This window comes from Hevea brasiliensis, chromosome 11 (assembly GCF_030052815.1).
Source record: "Hevea brasiliensis isolate MT/VB/25A 57/8 chromosome 11, ASM3005281v1, whole genome shotgun sequence".
In the NCBI taxonomy this organism is placed as follows: Eukaryota; Viridiplantae; Streptophyta; class Magnoliopsida; order Malpighiales; family Euphorbiaceae; genus Hevea; species Hevea brasiliensis.
In genome coordinates this window covers 2132672-2150500 of record NC_079503.1, presented here as the reverse complement: position 1 = coordinate 2150500, position 17829 = coordinate 2132672, and the positions used below count along the sequence as shown (strand labels likewise).

The window sequence follows — 17829 nt, the reverse complement described above, 5'->3', positions numbered from 1 at the left end:
AATTGGATCGAGATTTTGGCTACCCCACCATTGTCAGATGTCCCGAGCACGTCCCCGGAGTTGGAATCGGCATAGGTAAATCCGAACCTTGCTTTTTCGTAATTTTCTAGTGCTTAAATGGGATTAAAAATCCATAAAATATTTGTGGTAGCTCAGAAAATTATGATTCTTTTTGCAATAGCCTGGTAATATTACCAAGGACCTAGGGGCAAAGTTTTAGAATTTTTAGAGTTTATTTGGGTAGTTTTTGCAAAAAGGGTCAATTATAAGGACTAAACTGTAATTTTACATATTGTGATTGATGACTGTTTGGATGGGCCCAGGAGGGGCTGTGTGATATGATTGAGTTGTGGGTGTATGGTTGGTGGATATAGAAGTGTGTTTTAAACCCATTTGCAGGTTGGGTAGGTTCTAGGTATAGGGGAGACTCTGCCGGATTTTCGGCACGACTTAGGACGTATTTGGTCTTTTCTTAGTTTGTATCGAGTCAATTGTATTAAATAATTGTAATAAAATTGTCAGGTGAGCCGGGACAGCCTTCTTCCTCCGCTCAGCCGCCACAGTGACTGCTGTCAAGTATGTGAGTAAAATATTAATTTTAATTGTAATTTCGATATTATTATATGTTCAAACATGCCCATGCATCACTTATATGTAAATATCTATGTAGTTAAACTCTAGGCACATTTTATGTTGCATTCATAACTGTCACGACCCAACCTATGGGCCGGACCGGCACTAGGACCTGGGCCAGCCTAAAGCCCCCGAGGCCCGTAGTAAGCCTTAACTATTCATTAACCCAACTCTAAGGCCCATTGGGCCCAAATTCAAGAAAACAAACGGACAGAGTCCGGCCATAAAATGGACTTTCCAACGGGGAGTTTTCGACTCACCCGACCTGTAAACACAATAAACCATCCATTGGGGAGCTCAGCTCACCCTCCACATACTCATCAACATAATAATAAATGGGAGCTCAGCTCCCTCATCCAATCCATCAAACAGACTTAAAATATTAAGTTTACAGGTCCAACATGAATATAATATTACAGACCAATTTCAAATAATTACTGCTAACACATGCAGAAATTCTAGGAGTAATTAAAATTACACAATATTGATAAACAACTCATGAGGTAAAAAGGAGTTAACCTGAACAAAATATCCTCCTGTGGCTGTAAAAATTTTTGAACAGAGTGAGCGTTCGACTCAGAGTAAAATATCAATCTTAACTATAATCTCTATAACTATCTGAAACTAATGCAACCTGTAGAGTGAAATGCAACATACACAACATTTTCACATCATAACATCAAAAAGGTAATTTGGAGCACTCACACACCCTGTAGTATCAATCATAACATATGGGAGCTGATCCCCTATACAGCTCTCTTAAATCCAACCTGGTGCCAGCGAATTACTCAAGCTCGGACTTCCACTTAATAACCAAATCGAGGGTCCCAGCGAATTACTCAAGCCGTGACTACCCCGTCCTATCCATAGTCCACACCACATCACACGCACGCCAACGCACGCACACTGCTCCAAATTACCACAACAACATCCATGGTACATCAACAGTTATGAATGCAACATAAATCGTGCCTAGAGTTTAACTACATAAATATATGCATATAAGTGATGCATGGGCATGCTGAACATATAATAATATCGAAATTATAATTAAAATTAATATTTTACTCACAAACTTGACGACAAATTACTGTGGCGGCTGGGCGGAGGAAGAAGGCTGTCCCGGCTCACCTGACAATTACATTACATCTATTTAATAAATTTGACTCAATACAAACAAAGAAAAAGATCAAGTACGTCCTAAGTCGTGCCGAAAATACTGCAGAGTATCCCCTATACCTAGGACATAACCAAGCTGCAAAATGGTTCATAACACACTTCTATACTCACAATACATATATCAACAGTTCAATCATATCACACACCCCTCTCCGGGCCCATCAAATCAGTCATCCATCACAATACGCAAAATTTCAATTTAGTCCTTATAATTGATCATTTTTGCAAAAACTGCTCAAATAAGCTCTAAAAATTATAAAACTCTGCCCCGCGGTCCTTAGAAATATTACTAAGCTATTGCAAAAAGAATCGTAATTTTCTAAGCTACCACGAATATTTTATGGATTTTTAATCCTATTTAAGCACTAGAAAATTACGAAAAAGCAAGGTTCGGGTTTACCTTTGCCGATTCCGACTTCGGGAACGTGCTCGGGATGCCTAACAATGGTGGGGTAGCCAAAATTCTCGATCCAATTCGGAGACTTTTCCGGTAGCTGGTCTGTCTGGCCGGAAATTCACAGATCCGGACAACTGTCGAATTTCCGCGAATTGAGGATACCTACACGAAGCCCAATAATAATATATAAAAATCAGGGGTGTTACATTCTTCCCTCCTTACAGAAAATTCGTCCTCGAATTTTACACAAGGCAGAATAAAGTATATGATTACACATTGAACAGATAAGGGTACTTGCTACGCATGTCCCGTTCTGACTCCCAGGTGCACTCTTCCACTGACTGGCTCCTCTACAAAACCTTAACCATAGGGATCTGTTTTGATCTTAGCTGTCTCACTTGGTAGTCCACTATGGCTCTGACAAGTTACTCCTCAAATGTCAAGTTCTCTTTAGCTCTATTACATCCGGTTGTAGTACATGAGAAGGATCTGAATGTATTTCCGAGCATGGAGATGTGAAACACGGGATGAACGTGAGAAAGGTTGGGTGGTAGCTCCAACCGGTAGGCAACTGCTCCAACTCTATCAGTAACCTCAAAAGGTCCAATATACCGAGGTGCCAACTTGCCCTTCTTTCCAAATCTCATGGCTCCCTTCATTGGAGAAACCTTTAGGAATACATAGTCGCCCACTGCAAACTCCACATCCCTCCGTCTGGGGTCTGCATAACTCTTACGCCATCGAAAGTTTGTTTTCAATCGTTCCCTGATTAAAGGAACTATCTCTGAAGTGTACTGCACTAGGTCTACATCATGCACCTTCGCTTCTCCCATTTCTGTCCAACACAGAGGAGACCTACACTTTCTTCCATATAATGCCTCATAGGGTGCCAACCCTATGCTGGAGTGATAACTGTTGTTGTAGGCAAACTCCACCAGAGCTAGCTGCTCATCCCACTGACCTCCAAAATCCAAGACACTCATGCGAAGCATGTCTTCCAGTGTTTGGATCGTCCTTTCGGACTGTCCGTCTGTCTGAGGGTGGAAAGCCGTACTAAAGTTCAACTGTGTGCCAAGTGCCTCCTGCAACTTTCTCCAAAACCGAGAAGTGAACTGGGGCCCTCTGTCAGATATTATGGAAGCCGGAACTCCATGCAATCTGACTATTTCTCGAATGTAGAGCCGCATCTTGTGCCACAGAGTATGTAGTCTTTACAGGTAAGAAGTGAGCTGATTTGGTCAAGCGGTCTACAATTACCCATATCGAATCATATCCTCGCGTGATACGAGGCAACCCAGTCACAAAATCCATGGTGATCATTTCCCACTTCCATTCTGGGATAGGGAGCTCTTGCAGCTTCCCTGACGGTCTCTAGTGTTCAAACTTCACCTTCTGACAAGTCAAGCACTTGGACACAAAGTCTGCTATGTCTCTCTTCATGCCATTCCACCAATAGCTATCCTTCACATCATGGTACATCTTGGTGGAACCTGGGTGGACACTGTACAGTGTGTAGTGTGCCTCTCGCATGATTTCATTCCTGAGGTTGTCCACATCGGGCACACATATCCTAGAACCTTGCACTAGGGCACCATCATTGGCAAATCCAAACTCACCACCTTCATCTTGCTGTACTCTTTCTATGATCTTCATTAATTGTTTGTCTCTGTGTTGGAAAACTCTAACTCTATCTCGCAAGTCTGGCCTCACTGAAAAATGAGCCAACAAGACCCCCTCATCTGAAAGATCTAGGATTAAACCTTGATCCATCAACTCATGTACTTCTGAATCAACGCCTCTTCTTCTCACTGAAATGTGCGCCAAACCGCGGAAGATTTTCTCGCTTAAAGCATCTGCTACTACATTGGCCTTCCCAGGTGGTACCGGATGGTGCAATCATAGTCTTCCGTAAGCTCCATCCATCTCCTCTGTCTCAAGTTTAAATCCTCTGTTGGAAGATGTACTTCAAACTCTTATGGTCGGTGTATATCTCGCACACTTCACCATACAGTAGTGTCTCCATTTTTAGTGCAAAGACTACACCGCCATTTCCAAATCATGGGTGGGATAGTTCGCTCATGCCTCTTCGTGCCTTGAAGCATAAGCCACTACTTTTCCATTCCGCATCAAAACACACCCTAGGCCAACTCGGAGGCGTCACAAGACACGGTGTATCCTTCACCGCTCATAGGTAGTGTTAACACAGGCGGTGGTTAGACACTCCTTATCCTCATCATTATAACCGACTCTATCGAGCTCTCTTCTGTCCTTTGCATCTTATCCACTTCCCTTTTCCTATTTTTGGTATTGTTGGTATCATTTTAACTTTCTTGTACTTATTCCTTAATTTTAGTCCTATCTCATCCTTACACCTTTTCCTTCAAAGATGTCTATCCCATCATCAACTTTAACTTTCTTTTTATTTCTTAGTCTTATCTTGAATACTAGTTTCATTACTTCAAGAATTCTAACCCTATGATTTACTCCTACCAAAGACATTCTTCACCTTATGTAACACTTATAATTACCCATAGAAATTTTTTTTTTCTTGTATCCCCTTTTTCCAACTTAACTATCGAACATTATCATTCCCTACCAGCCTTAGTAGGAAATTGCTTATCTGGATGAATATGAGCCCCATAAACTATAAGTTCCATCCGAACTAACACTTTGTAGGAAATATGTGTCATGCCTTAATTCCAAACAAGATACTTCACGTGTTCATTCTCCTTAATATAATCATATATACCGCCCATAGCTTTCTAAACTTCAACCTCAAATTACCCATCAGAACAATTTCATCTATTGAAACTTATCCATAAATAGTACTTCATCTAGCTCATAGTTTAAAACAGTCGCAAGCCTTAGTAGCTAACTCAATTTAACTCCTGTCATTACTCTGATCGTCCTTTCATACTTAACACTAGGTATGCACTTACTGTCATTCTCATATCAGGAAATTGTATATGAATTGGTGCCTATCAAAATCTCAAATAACTAGGTCTCCTTGCCTCGCTCCTTATATAACGCCTGAATCAAAAACACGAGCTAAACTTGAAAAGAAAGAAAATATCCTCTATATTCAACTACGCCCGATTGTCCATATAATAACGTTTAACCTATGTTTCTTAGTCGCTCTTCAAATTTCCTCATCTCCTAGCACAATTGTGCTCTACCTATAAGGTATCATCTGCATGAACCCTTTATCGTACCATCGTCCTTCCTGACATAATATTTTATAATTTATTAACTTTACTTATACTCGACCTATGATTCATATCTATCATCGTTTATATTGTGCCCTTAACCTTTGTTGAATCCTGAAAGATTTCTCTCGCTAATAGATTCTTTTAACACTAATTCCACCCTTATCTATGGTCATTAATTTGATCCTTAAACTTTCTAGTGATTTATTACCATCCATACTTGTTACTTTTTATTCTACCCCTACTGTTGCTCTGTTGTTATTGCTTCACTGCAAAGTGATTCTGTTGATCACACTAAAAATGTTTGCCTGACATTCATAACAAACCTCTAACTACCTTCTCACTATCTCAAAAGTCTAACCTAAAACCTATGTGTCATTATCTATCATTCTTTTCCTCTCATCATACCTATTTGATCCCTTAGACTGACTTTTATTCAACTTACTGCTTACTAACTTCTCTTTCTCTACCTATTTAGGTAGTCCGCAATACCATCGCACACCTTCTAACATTTACTCATTATTATTGTATTCCATACCTCCATCACTTTTCTCACTAATATGGTCCCATTTTGAGTTCTCCATCCTTGTCATTCACCTTGCCAATAATAACAATTAGCTTACCCTATATCTTAACTTTGTTCCTTTTATTATGCGCCCTTCAGATTGTCCTTTCATTTATTTCTTTTGTCTTACCCAAAATAGAACTTAACTATTCTATCCCTGGTTCCATTCTTCTTCCTAACATGACAGCTGTACCTGCTAACTATATCTTTCAGAGTCTCTACCGCGTTATCACATATCTGTGCTACTCAGATTTGGTCCTTTGACCACTCTAGCTAGTACTTCCACTGGCATTTAGATTATATTGCATTTGCAATCAATTGTCCAAACCTTCATCCTGCACTTTCTCTATCCATTGGCCTTTTATAACTTATCTTCGCTAATTTATTTCTCTTAACACTGTTATAATTAGATTATACTATTGTTTTGAACAATATAAAGTTAGAAGGGAACTCAGGAAATTACAGTCATACTTTTATTGTATGATTTCTATTCTTATCCTTTAGCTTACATAATACCCTTACTACCTCGAGAACTGATTCTGCAAAGAATTTTATTTATTTGTAAATGTTATTATCATTATTATTATTTTCCATGTTTACTCAATTAGCCAAAACTTAAGGTTCCGGGCATCCAAACCCGTCATCCAATTCAAAGGATTTACATCCATTGTGATCTGATTATATATGATTCCTATAATGAAACTTGTATCCTCTGCAGGATACCCGAGCCAACTATTCTCTACCACACTCTACAGTCCTATCTGGGGCACTATTTTGTTGGTCACCATTATTAGTAATAACTTTCGATCCCTTCTGAAAAGATAGGACTATACCCTAACTTGCTGCAACAAAGGTACTACATTTACCACCTTGCCCAAAACCATGTCAAATTAATGTCTCCTTTATCATATCATAGCTCTGTAAATCATCAATTCATAGTTTCGACCTTCTCTAAGTAATAGGGTTGTACTTTATTTCATACTGATACACACAAGGTATACTATTCTCACTAAGTTCTAACCAAATGTTTGTCATACTGCAAAAACCATCCAAAATTCCATACTGAATACTAGATAATCTCACTCTATAGGTGTCACCTTTACTTTGCAACTAGTACGAAGCCTCTAGTCTGATGGCAACTCTTACTGTAACTCTAGCTCATGCTAGGGCAACTGAGTCACTGACTCTAATTATCACCCAACTGTGACCTTTCAATATTCTAACTCTAAACTCTTAACCAGGAGTTCCCAACTTCTCTGCAGATATAGAACTCTGTTATGGTATTACTATACCAAAACAGAGACTGCCTGCAAACATCCTCATCATAAGCACTACAAGAAGTACGCAGCTCTACACAATAATCTCATGTCGGTACTATAATCTGCAGCTTACAGAGCAGACATCGAGAACATTGTATAGTTACTACGATACGTCCTGACAGACTAGGTCTCCTAATTTCTTATCTCTCTTGAATCTTCTATTATCATAAACTTATTCTGTCTGGGTCATCCACTGATGACTGCCAGCAATGGTATCCTCATCCTTATCTAGGGCAACTGTACTTTCAAGACTCACTTTTATGTACTCGTGCCTTGCACGAAATGGGCACACCATTTAAACCCATACTGACAAAAACATAGCATTTCTTGGAGTACGTATCCTCATGATAGACCTCAACCTGTCTGCTAACTCTATTTCACATTTCTATGTACTCCACGAAAATCAAGACACTAACTGAGGCACTTTTATATTTCCCGAGGTATAACGCAGAATCTAGAAACAAAGAATTACAGGAAAAGACGAAACAGAATCCTATACTCCGCATGTGACTCCTAGTAGACTCTTCCCAACACTTTAGATGAACATTCCCTAAGAATCTGGAGCCTAAGCTCTGATACCACATTTGTCACGACCCAACCTATGGGCCGGACCGGCACTAGGACCTGGGCCAGCCTAAAGCCCCCGAGGCCCGTAGTAAGCCTTAACTATTCATTAACCCAACTCTAAGGCCCATTGGGCCCAAATTCAAGAAAACAAACGGACAGAGTCCGGCCATAAAATGGACTTTCCAACGGGGAGTTTTCGACTCACCCGACCTGTAAACACAATAAACCATCCATTGGGGAGCTCAGCTCACCCTCCACATACTCATCAACATAATAATAAATGGGAGCTCGGCCTCATCCAATCCATCAAAGACTTAAAATATTAAGTTTACAGTCCAACATGAATATAATATTACGGACCAATTTCAAATAATTATCGCTAACACATGCGAAAATTCTAGGAGTAATTAAAATTACACAATATTGATAAACAACTGCGAGGTAAAAAGGCAGTTAACCTGAACAAAATATCCTCCCGTGGCTGTAAAAATTTTTGAACAGAGTGAGCGTCGACTCGAGAGAGTAAAATATCAATCTTAACTATAATCTCTATAACTATCTAAACTAATGCAACTGTAGAGTGAAATGCAACATACACAACATTTTCACATCATAACATCAAAAAGGTAATTTGGAGCACTCACACACCTGTAGTATCAATCATAACATATGGAGCCGATCCCTATACTGACTCTCTTAAATCCAACTCGTGCCTGAATTACTCAAGCTCGGACTTCCACTTAATAACCAAATCGAGGGTCCCAGAATTACTCAAGCCGTGACTACCCTCGAAGGAACGGTCCCAAATAATTACTCAAGCCGTGACTACCCGTCCTATCCATAGTCCACACCACATCACACGACGCCAACGCACGCACACCGCTCCAAATTACCACAACAACATCCATGGTACATCATGCTATGAATGCAACATAAATCGTGCCTAGAGTTTAACTACATAAATATATGCATATAAGTGATGCATGGGCATCTTGAACATATAATAATATCGAAATTATAATTAAAATTAATATTTTACTCACAAACTTGACGATAAATTTACGTTTGTGGCGGAGGAAGAAGGTCGTCTGCTCAATCGACAATTACATTACATCTATTTAATAAATTTGACTCAATACAAACAAAGAAAAAGATCAAGCACGTCCTAAGTCGTGTAGAAAATCCCAGAGTCTCCCTATACCTAGGACCTACCCAACTCGCAAAATGGCTCAAAACACACTTCTATACTCACAATCCATATATCCACAGTTCAATCATATCACACAGCCCTCCGGGCCCATCAAATCGATCATCCATCACCATACGCAAAATTTCAATTTAGTCCTTATAATTGATCATTTTTGAAAAAACTGCTCAAATAAGATCTAAAAATTATAAAACTCGCTTGTGGTCCTTAGAAATATTACTAAGCTATTGCAAAAGAATCGTAATTTTCTAAGCTACCACGAATATTTTATGGATTTTTAATCCTATTTAAGCACTAGAAAATTACGAAAAAGCAAGGTTGGGTTTACCTTTGCGATTCCGACTTCGGGAACGTGCTAGGGATGCCTAACTATGGTGGGGTAGCCAAAATTCTCGATCCAATTCGGATACTTTTCAGTTATCTGGTATTTCTGTCCGGAAATTCACAGATCCGGACAACTGTCGAATTTCCGCGAATTGAGGATACCTACACGAAGCCCAATAATAATATATAAAAATCAGGGGTGTTACATTCTTCCCTCCTTACAGAAAATTCGTCCTCGAATTTTACACAAGGCAGAATAAAGTATATGATTACACATTGAACAGATAAGGGTACTTGCTACGCATGTCCCGTTCTGACTCCCAGGTGCACTCTTCCACTGACTGGCTCCTCTACAAAACCTTAACCATAGGGATCTGTTTTGATCTTAGCTGTCTCACTTGGTAGTCCACTATGGCTACAGGTTACTCCTCAAATGTCAAGTTCTCTTTTAGCTCTATTACATCTGGTTGTAGTACATGAGAAGGATCTGGAATGTATTTCCTGAGCATGGAGATGTGAAACACGGGATGAACGTGAGAAAGGTTGGGTGGTAGCTCCAACCGGTAGGCAACTGCTCCAACTCTATCAGTAACCTCAAAAGGTCCAATATACCGAGGTGCCAACTTGCCCTTCTTTCCAAATCTCATGGCTCCCTTCATTGGAGAAACCTTTAGGAATACATAGTCGCCCACTGCAAACTCCACATCCCTCCGTCTGGGGTCTGCATAACTCTTCTGCCTACTGAAAGCTGTTTTCAATCGTTCCCTGATTAAAGGAACTATCTCTGAAGTGTACTGCACTAGGTCTACATCATGCACCTTCGCTTCTCCCATTTCTGTCCAACACAGAGGAGACCTACACTTTCTTCCATATAATGCCTCATAGGGTGCCAACCCTATGCTGGAGTGATAACTGTTGTTGTAGGCAAACTCCACCAGAGCTAGCTGCTCATCCCACTGACCTCCAAAATCCAAGACACTCATGCGAAGCATGTCTTCCAGTGTTTGGATCGTCCTTTCGTTGTCCGTCATGCGAGGGTGGAAAGCCGTACTGAAGTTCAACTGTGTGCCAAGTGCCTCCTGCAACTTTCTCCAAAACCGAGAAGTGAACTGGGGCCCTCTGTCAGATATTATGGAAGCCGGAACTCCATGCAATCTGACTATTTCTCGAATGTAGAGCCGGGCATACTGTGCCACAGAGTATGTAGTCTTTACAGGTAAGAAGTGAGCTGATTTGGTCAAGCGGTCTACAATTACCCATATCGAATCATATCCTCGCGTGATACGAGGCAACCCAGTCACAAAATCCATGGTGATCATTTCCCACTTCCATTCTGGGATAGGGAGCTCTTGCAGCTTCCCTGACGGTCTCTGGTGTTCAAACTTCACCTTCTGACAAGTCAAGCACTTGGACACAAAGTCTGCTATGTCTCTCTTCATGCCATTCCACCAATAGCTATCCTTCACATCATGGTACATCTTGGTGGAACCTGGGTGGACACTGTACAGTGTGTAGTGTGCCTCTCGCATGATTTCATTCCTGAGGTTGTCCACATCGGGCACACATATCCTAGAACCTTGCACTAGGGCACCATCATTGGCAAATCCAAACTCACCACCTTCATCTTGCTGTACTCTTTCTATGATCTTCATTAATTGTTTGTCTCTGTGTTGGAAAACTCTAACTCTATCTCGCAAGTCTGGCCTCACTGAAAAATGAGCCAACAAGACCCCCTCATCTGAAAGATCTAGGATTAAACCTTGATCCATCAACTCATGTACTTCCTGAATCAACAGTCTCTTCTCTGCTGAAATGTGCGCCAAATCGCTGTAAGATTTTTTGCTTAAAGCATCTGCTACTACATTGGCCTTCCCAGGTGGTGGTGCTTGGATGGTGCAATCATAGTCTTCGTAAGCTCCATCCATCTCCTCTGTCTCAAGTTTAAATCCCTCTGTTGGAAGATGTACTTCAAACTCTTATGGTCGGTGTATATCTCGCACACTTCACCATACAGGTAGTGTCTCCAGATTTTTAGTGCAAAGACTACAGCCGCCATTTCCAAATCATGGGTGGGATAGTTCTGCTCATGCCTCTTCAGCTGCCTTGAAGCATAAGCCACTACTTTTCCATTCCGCATCAAAACACACCCTAGGCCAACTCGAGAGGCATCCCCGTACACGGTGTATCCGTCACCGCTCATAGGTAGTGTGAACACAGGCGGTGGTTAGACACTCCTTATCCTCATCATTATAACCGACTCTATCGAGCTCTCTTCTGTCCTTTGCATCTTATCCACTTCCCTTTTCCTATTTTTGGTATTGTTGGTATCATTTTAACTTTCTTTGTACTTATTCCTTAATTTTAGTCCTATCTCATCCTTACACCTTTTCCTTCAAAGATGTCTATCCCATCATCAACTTTAACTTTCTTTTTATTTCTTAGTCTTATCTTGAATACTAGTTTCATTACTTCAAGAATTCTAACCCTATGATTTACTCCTACCAAAGACATTCTTCACCTTATGTAACACTTATAATTACCCATAGAAATTTTTTTTTTCTTGTATCCCCTTTTTCCAACTTAACTATCAGAACATTATCATTCCCTACCACCTTAGTAGGAAATTGCTTATCTGGATGAATATGAGCCCCATAAACTATAAGTTCCATCCGAACTAACACTGTAGGAAATATGTGTCATGCCTTAATTCCAAACAAGATACTTCACGTGTTCATTCTCCTTAATATAATCATATATCGCCCATAGCTTTCTAAACTTCAACCTCAAATTACCCATCAGCAACAATTTCATCTATTGAAACTCATCCATAAATAGTACTTCATCTAGCTCATAGTTTAAAGCGATGCAAGCCTTAGTAGCTAACTCAATTTAACTCCTGTCATTACTCGATCGTCCTTTCATACTTAACACTAGGTATGCACTTCTTGTCATTCTCATATCAGAAATTGTATATGAATTGGTGCCTATCAAAATCTCAAATAACTAGGTCTCCTTGCCTCAGTCTGCTCCTTATATAACGCTCTGGAATCAAAAACACGAGCTAAACTTGAAAAGAAAGAAAAATATCCTCTATATTCAACTACGCCCGATTGTCCATATAATAACGTTTAACCTATGTTTCTTAGTCTCTCTTCAAATTTCATCATCTCCTAGTACAATTGTGCTCTACCTATAAGGTATCATCTGCATGAACCCTTTACTGTACCATCGTCCTTCCTGACATAATATTTTATAATTTATTAACTTTACTTATACTCGACCTATGATTCATATCTATCATCGTTTATATTGTGCCCTTAACCTTTGTTGAATCCTGAAAGATTTCTCTCGCTAATAGATTCTTTTAACACTAATTCCACCCTTATCTATGGTCATTAATTTGATCCTTAAACTTTCTAGTGATTTATTACCATCCATACTTGTTACTTTTTATTCTACCCCTACTGTTGCTCTGTTGTTATTGCTTCACTGCAAAGTGATTCATTGATCACACTAAAAATGTTTGCACGACATTCATAACAAACCTCTAACTACCTTCTCACTATCTCAAAAGTCTAACCTAAAACCTATGTGTCATTATCTATCATTCTTTTCCTCTCATCATACCTATTTGATCCCTTAGATGACTTTTATTCAACTTACTGCTTACTAACTTCTCTTTCTCTACCTATTTAGGTAGTCCGCAATACCATCGCACACCTTCTAACATTTACTCATTATTATTGTATTCCATACCTCCATCACTTTTCTCACTAATATGGTCCCATTTTGAGTTCTCCATCCTTGTCATTCACCTTGCCAATAATAACAATTAGCTTACCCTATATCTTAACTTTGTTCCTTTTATTATGCGCCCTTCAGATTGTCCTTTCATTTATTTCTTTTGTCTTAGCCAAAATCGAACTTAACTATTCTATCCTGGTTCCATTCTTCTTCCTAACATGACAATTTGCACTGCTAACTATATCTTTCAGAGTCTCTACCGCGTTATCACATATCTGTGCTACTCAGATTTGGTCCTTTGACCACTCTAGCTAGTACTTCCACTGGCATTTAGATTATATTGCATTTGCAATCAATTGTCCAAACCTTCATCCTGCACTTTCTCTATCCATTGGCCTTTTATAACTTATCTTCGCTAATTTATTTCTCTTAACACTGTTATAATTAGATTATACTATTGTTTTGAACAATATAAAGTTAGAAGGGAACTCAGGAAATTACAGTCATACTTTTATTGTATGATTTCTATTCTTATCCTTTAGCTTACATAATACCCTTACTACCTCGAGAACTGATTCTGCAGCAATTTTATTTATTTGTAAATGTTATTATCATTATTATTATTTTCCATGTTTACTCAATTAGCCAAAACTTAAGGTTCCGGGCATCCAAACCCGTCATCCAATTCAAAGGATTTACATCCATTGTGATCTGATTATATATGATTCCTATAATGAAACTTGTATCCTCTGCAGGATACCCGAGCCAACTATTCTCTACCACACTCTACAGTCCTATCTGGGGCACTATTTTGTTGGTCACCATTATTAGTAATAACTTTCGATCCCTTCTGAAAAGATAGGACTATACCCTAACTTGCTGCAACAAAGGTACTACATTTACCACCTTGCCCAAAACCATGTCAAATTAATGTCTCCTTTATCATATCATAGCTCTGTAAATCATCAATTCATAGTTTCGACCTTCTCTAAGTAATAGGGTTGTACTTTATTTCATACTGATACACACAAGGTATACTATTCTCACTAAGTTCTAACCAAATGTTTGTCATACTGCAAAAACCATCCAAAATTCCATACTGAATACTAGATAATCTCACTCTATAGGTGTCACCTTTACTTTGCAACTAGTACGAAGCCTCTAGTCTGATGGCAACTCTTACTGTAACTCTAGCTCATGCTAGGGCAACTGAGTCACTGACTCTAATTATCACCCAACTGTGACCTTTCAATATTCTAACTCTAAACTCTTAACCAGGAGTTCCCAACTTCTCTGCAGACATAGAACTCTGTTATGGTATTACTATACCAAAACAGAGACTGCCTGCAAACATCCTCATCATAAGCACTACAAGAAGTACGCAGCTCTACACAATAATCTCATGTCGGTACTATAATCTGCAGCTTACAGAGCAGACATCGAGAACATTGTATAGTTACTACAATACGTCCTGACAGACTAGGTCTCCTAATTTCTTATCTCTCTTGAATCTTCTATTATCATAAACTTATTCTGTCTGGGTCATCCACTGATGACTGCCAGCAATGGTATCCTCATCCTTATCTAGGTCAACTGTACTTTCAAGACTCACTTTTATGTACTCGTGCCTTGCACGAAATGGGCACACCATTTAAACCCATACTGACAAAAACATAGCATTTCTTGGAGTACGTATCCTCATGATAGACCTCAACACATGCTAACTCTATTTCACATTTCTATGTACTCCACGAAAATCAAGACACTAACTGAGGCACTTTTATATTTCCCGAGGTATAACGCAGAATCTAGAAACAAAGAATTACAGGAAAAGACGAAACAGAATCCTATACTCCGCATGTGACTCCTAGTAGACTCTTCCCAACACTTTAGATGAACATTCCCTAAGAATCTGGAGCCTAAGCTCTGATACCACATTTGTCACGACCCAACCTATGGGCTGGACCGGCACTAGGACCTGAGCCAGCCTAAAGCCCCCGAGGCCCGTAGTAAGCCTTAACTATTCATTAACCCAACTCTAAGGCCCATTGGGCCCAAATTCAAGAAAACAAACGGACAGAGTCCGGCCATAAAATGTACTTTCCAACGGGGAGTTTTCGACTCACCCGACCTGTAAACACAATAAACCATCCATTGGGGAGCTCAGCTCACCCTCCACATACTCATCAACATAATAATAAATGGGAGCTCAGCTCCCTCATCCAATCCATCAAACAGACTTAAAATATTAAGTTTACAGGTCCAACATGAATATAATATTACAGACCAATTTCAAATAATTACTGCTAACACATGCGAAAATTCTAGGAGTAATTAAAATTACACAATATTGATAAACAACCTGCGAGGTAAAAAGGCAGGTTAACCCAGAACAAAATATCCTCCTGTGGCCTGTAAAAATTTTTGAACAGGAGTGAGCGTTCGACTCAGAGAGTAAAATATCAATCTTAACTATAATATCTATAACTATCTGAAACTAATGCAACCTGTTGAGTGAAATGAAACATACACAACATTTTCACATCATAACATCAAAAAGGTAATTTGGAGCACTCACACACCCTGTAGTATCAATCATAACATATGGGGTGATCCCTATCTGACTCTCTTAAATCCAACTTTGGTGCCCGAATTACTCAAGCTCGGACTTCCACTTAATAACCAAATCGAGGGTCCCAGCGAATTACTCAAGCCGTGACTACCCCTCGAAGGAACGGGTCCCAGCGAATTACTCAAGCCGTGACTACCCCGTCCTATCCATAGTCCACACCACATCACACGCACGCCAACGCATGCACACTGCTCCAAATTACCACAACAACATCCATGGTACATCAACAGTTATGAATGCAACATAAATCGTGCCTAGAGTTTAACTACATAAATATATGCATATAAGTGATGCATGGGCATGCTGAACATATAATAATATCGAAATTATAATTAAAATTAATATTTTACTCACAAACTTGACGACAAATTACTGTGGCGGAAGAAAGGTCATCGGCTCAACTGACAATTACATTACATCTATTTAATAAATTTGACTCAATACAAACAAAGAAAAAGATCAAGTACGTCCTAAGTCGTGCCGAAAATCCGGCAGAGTCTCCCCTATACCTAGGACCTACCCAACCTGCAAAATGGCTCAAAACACACTTCTATACTCACAATCCATATATCCACAGTTCAATCATATCACACAGCCCCTCCTGGGCCCATCAAATCAGTCATCCATCACAATACGCAAAATTTCAATTTAGTCCTTATAATTGATCATTTTTGCAAAAACTGCTCAAATAAGCTCTAAAAATTATAAAACTACGCTTGCGGTCCTTAGAAATATTACTAAGCTATTGCAAAAAGAATCGTAATTTTCTAAGCTACCACGAATATTTTATGGATTTTTAATCCTATTTAAGCACTAGAAAATTACGAAAAAGCAAGGTTCGGGTTTACCTTTGCCGATTCCGACTTCGGGAACGTGCTCGGGATGCCTAACAATGGTGGGGTAGCCCAAATTCTCGATCCAATTCGGAGACTTTTCCGGTAGCTGGTCTGTCTGGCCGGAAATTCACAGATCCGGACAACTGTCGAATTTCCGCGAATTGAGGATACCTACACGAAGCCCAATAATAATATATAAAAATCAGGGGTGTTACAATAACTGTTAAAGTGCCATGGATATTGTTGTGGTGATTTGAAGCAGTGTGCGTGAGTTGGCGTGCGTGTGGTGTGGTGTTGGCTATGGACAGGACGGGTAGCCACGGCTTGAGATCTTCGCTGGGACCCGGTCCTTCGGGGTAGACACGGCTTGAGTTCTTCGCTGGGACCCCTATTTGGTTTATTAAGCGAAAGTCCGGCTTGAGTTCTTCGCTAGCACAGGTTGGATTAAAGAGAACTGTATAGGGGATCAGCTCCCATATATTTATGATTTGACATTACTGGGTGTGTGAGTGCTCCAAATTTCCTTTTTGCTCTTATGATGTGAAAATATTGTTAATGTTGCATTTCACTCTACATGGTGTATTAGCTTTAGATAGTTATAGAGATTATGGTTAAAATTGATATTTTACTCTCTGAGTCGAACACTCACTCCTGTTCAATATTTTTTCAGGCCACAGGAGGATATTTTTGAGGTTAACCTGTTTTTCTCCCTCGCAGGTCGTTTATTAATGTTTGTATAAACCTATTAACTCTTAGAATTTCTGCATGTGTTAGAAATATTTATTTGAATTGGGTCTGTAATATAAATTATCATTTTGGACCTGTAAACTTATTATTTTATGCATGTTGATAGACTGGATAAGGGAGCTGAGCTCCCATTTATTTATATGTTGTATGAGTATGTGGAGGGTGAACTGAGCTTTCCAATTGATTATATATTGTGTTTACAGGTCGGGTGAGTCAAAAACTCTCCGTTGAAAGGTCCATTTTATGGCTGGACTTTGTCCGGTTGGATCCTTGAAATTGGGCCCAAATGGGCTTTAGATTTGGATTGAGGAATAATTAGGCTTACTACGGGCCTCGGGGGCTTTAGGCTGGCCCAGGTCCTAGTGCCGGTCCGGCTCATAGGTTGGGTCGTGACATAAGCTACAATAAATTCTTACAAAATTCTGAATCTCAACCTAACCCCAAACATCTTCTAATGAATGGATTGTTTCGAA

At 39.6% G+C, this 17829-nt stretch overlaps 1 long non-coding RNA gene across 1 annotated transcript; it reads right to left on the bottom strand.

The window, feature by feature from the left end:
• Positions 1-1431: 1431 nt before the first annotated feature.
• On the bottom strand, positions 1432-2603 carry LOC131170508 (uncharacterized). Its single transcript, XR_009141260.1, has 2 exons — positions 2213-2603; positions 1432-1764 (listed from the first exon to the last, which is right to left on the bottom strand). It is a non-coding gene; the product is annotated as an uncharacterized LOC131170508 (long non-coding RNA).
• Positions 2604-17829: the final 15226 nt, after the last annotated feature.